This window comes from Strongylocentrotus purpuratus, unplaced genomic scaffold (assembly GCF_000002235.5).
Source record: "Strongylocentrotus purpuratus isolate Spur 01 unplaced genomic scaffold, Spur_5.0 spur5_scaffold_16, whole genome shotgun sequence".
NCBI classification, from domain to species: domain Eukaryota; kingdom Metazoa; phylum Echinodermata; class Echinoidea; order Camarodonta; family Strongylocentrotidae; genus Strongylocentrotus; species Strongylocentrotus purpuratus.
The window spans coordinates 9,065,457-9,069,157 of NW_022145601.1; the positions used below are offsets into that span (position 1 = coordinate 9,065,457).

Sequence of the window (3,701 nt, forward strand, 5' to 3'; positions counted from 1 at the left end):
GGCATGGTTATCACACCAACGCCGAACTCGCCCTGCTCCAGCCCGTTGCTTCAATGATTTTATGGTGAACCTCATGTGCTGAGCCTGTTGTTTGGAACCAGGAACTTCGACAACGAGTAAATATGACGTTTAATATCATTTCGGTACTCTCTTGCATGCTGAGAGTTAGAAGGGTATTACATCTGTGACCATAAGAGTATTAACAACAAAAGGACTCGTGCCACAATATTATTCTCATAATTTCCTTTAATAATAAAAAATATATGTTATTCATAAATTTCAATTATATAAAAATTACAAATTTGTTAAGATTAAATCTCTTTTTCTTTTAGTTACTACCGTATATTGCTCTAAGAACAAATAGAAACATAAATTTGTAAAGATAGTCCACAATACATCTACTAAATAAACAAATTGAATGTAACAATTTTAACTTTTAGTAAATATTTCAAAACTTCAGTGTAATATCAAGAATAAAATCAAATGACAAAAGATAATATAATACAGCTAAAATGACTAAAACGATGAGGATTGAATACATACAGTAGATACAACGTTGATGCATGAGCATCGTATAAGAAAAGACAGAACTTCATTTGGTCTAGGATTTCTCTTATATTTTCAGGAAATCCATATCTATAAGAAACTTACGCCTTGGAATTGTGATTATAAAAACCTAATAATGCATACACTGTTTTCTAAATGTACTCTACAATCAAACTTTAAAGACTGTCAATACTACTGGGCCAGAAGGGATTAGACCACACAGCGAGGTCACTGACAATGGCTATCTCATTAACTCAGCTCTCAACTCACATAAGAAAAAGAGGATCATGGGGGACCAACAGGCACCTATTGGGGAAGTTTTCTATATAGAAGGAGCAAGTAGATACAAGTAGGTCAGTGGGGCTTTAACATAAGCTTGCCAAAGATTCTTTCAAGATGCAAGCATATGACTGGTAGACCTGCTAAACTTTTATATGATCTAATTGGAATATTGAAGTGAGACAATCAAGAGAAAAGGCACATTTCAAAGAAAACCTGCTCAGTATTCATAATTCCTATTATGGCAATTTATGTCAGGTGTAAATACAAACAATATTTCTTCCACATCATCAGGGATTGTAAAATATATTTCGATACTTCAGGCAAGGATGATTTATCATTAATGACAGGAATATGCAAGATTTGATACATTTTCATGCTTTCACTTTCTTTATAAATAATCAGCAGAACATATTCATGCGTTCTGCATCACACACTTTAATATAATATCCATTTAATGTTTCAAACATGGCAAGATAACCAAGAATAAAGAAAATTATTTACTGTCATGTACTTTTCACGAAGAGTAATAATCATGTAGACTTCTCTTTGTACATGTTAACTGGTGATCTTTTGGCTTGCATCCAGTTTGCCTTTCCAAGAGGGTTTTGCGTAGGTTTATGAGCACTCACATCAAATAATTTTATTGGCATTTAAAAATGTGTGACCTTTCATATGGCTAAGACGTAAAGCCTGTCTGCACTAGTTCGGCCAGGAGGGATTAGACCTCCCTTCATGGTCACTGGCAGGTGGTTATCTCATCAAATCAGCTCTCAATTAACATAAGAAAAAGGGGACCATGGGGGAATCAACAGATACTGCTTAGGCATTGTTGATTTGTAGTAGCTACAAGTAGTGCAGTCCCGCTGTAAGGGAAGAAAGAGGTGAAGAGTTGGCCCAGTCTGTAAAGCGTCTGCCTATCGAACTCAAGATTGCGAGGTCAGATCGAACCCAGTTGGGTGACTGAAACCTTTGTTGTAATTTTAATAATGAGCCCCTCCAATGTTTAATTTATGCAGCCAGGCTACGTAACAGTGGAAACCACTCTGTCCCTTGGCTGGGATGTTAAACAGAAGCCCCGTGTGGAGGAGAGCCACCAAATTTGCTCATTAAAAATCCACTGTACTCTTTGTTAAAATGTAGGAGAAAACCCTGGTGAAGTGGTCCACCTGCACAACCCAATCAGTAATGCTGGGAAGAATTCATTCCCCTCTCCCAGGCAAAGGCGATACCGAATAAAGAATAAGCAGAGGTTATTTATATTATGATGTATGTAGCATCAGACATTAATGGTAAAATATTCACGATGTGATTTTTCTTCCTTCGTTAGAGAAATAATTTTTTGATATTCCTGGAAAAGCAATGCAAAAGAATACAAAAATTTATGTATAAACATGTATGACTATAAAGAGGATATTCCCTTTTGTTACATTTGTGCAAATTCTGTACAATATACATGTATGGATTCTGAACTCAACACGGTATTACATTGATAGACTTATGTCGGTGATATTAAATAAGCTTTAATGGCAATGTACAGGAACAGTGGCTAAGGTTTCAATTTATTATGAATTCTGAATAGCCTAATTTGACGATACAATGGTGATTGTCATCTGTTTATGTCTTTCGATATTGATGAGCAAGTAAATGGCCTGTACTTGAACATGTCATTTGAGTATTGGTATCTAACACAAAACCAAAACACAAAGATTTTGACATGTAGCAGCTTAATTCATTAGCAGATGTCTCATAATCCACAGGGCTTCCAGAGTTGTCATGAAAACACCATTCCCAGATGTTTCCCAGCTTTTTTTTTTTAAATTCCAAGATTACTTTAAAACAAACATTTTACACACTTTGAAGACACCATAACCATATTAGAAACTGACCACTTTCTTCATTGACCAGTTAATTCACGTTATACATGGATATAAATTCTATATTTGCATATTCGATTTTAAAGTCATTCAAAAGACATTCAAGCACAAACAAAAAATGTGTATTAAAGAAATGTACATCAACAAAATAACAAGAGGTTGCAAAATTAAAATGGAATACATGTGTACCATTAGAACCACATGATACATATAGAAACACAAGTCACATAATAAATTTGAAGCCTTCATTTATGTGAAGTTTTGGTGTGCCAAACTAAAATGTTCAAATAACAATCTTTTTCCCTATTTACAGAAATCACCTAATTTTCCAGTTGTTCTATCAATGAATTTGCAAGCTGTTTGTGGTTTGGAGACAAAATATGCTTTCACAGAGAGTTCATATAAAAAACAATATTAAAAATGAAGAAAAATCTAACAAACAAAAGTAGCCAAAGCCTGATACATCACATATAACATTCATTTTCAAATTTTTCAAATTTTTCAAACAAATTTCCTTGCATAAAACACAATATATACGACTGTAAATTGTCATAAATTAGTCATAGATTCCAAACGCATATTTTAGTACTGCTTTAAACCTGCCCATCATCAACTACCTGAAAATAATATTTTGTGAAAGAATAAAAATACTTAAATGACAATATAATTGCTCTATGCATGCACACCATCAGAATTTAGCAACTTGTTTTGTAAAACTTGGATTTCCTTGCTTAAATCATAATATGTCATGATTTTTTGTTTTTTAATTGGTTATGAAGGTAGTACTGCTCTATACACCTCTTCACATATTCATATTGCATCAAATCATGAAACAATATTGTATAAGTAAGATTTCCTGGCACATATCATAATAATTTGTCAGAAAACCAAAGTGCTTAAATGATGGTTGAACTACTCAGGTCTTGCAATCACAAGGTTGCAGGAACACATATATTTATATATTTATATATATATAAAAGATAAAATATTACAAATATT

The 3,701-nt window shown here is 33.3% G+C and overlaps 1 protein-coding gene across 1 annotated transcript in view; it reads right to left on the minus strand.

Annotated features, from left to right (window-relative positions):
* Window positions 1-257: 257 nt before the first annotated feature.
* Window positions 258-3,701, minus strand: part of LOC100893689 — an 18,945-nt gene continuing 15,501 nt past the window's right edge. The window contains exon 7 of the mRNA XM_030986732.1: window positions 258-3,701. This exon is cut by the window's right edge and continues 404 nt beyond it. The gene's annotated coding sequence lies outside the window, so the exon portion shown is untranslated.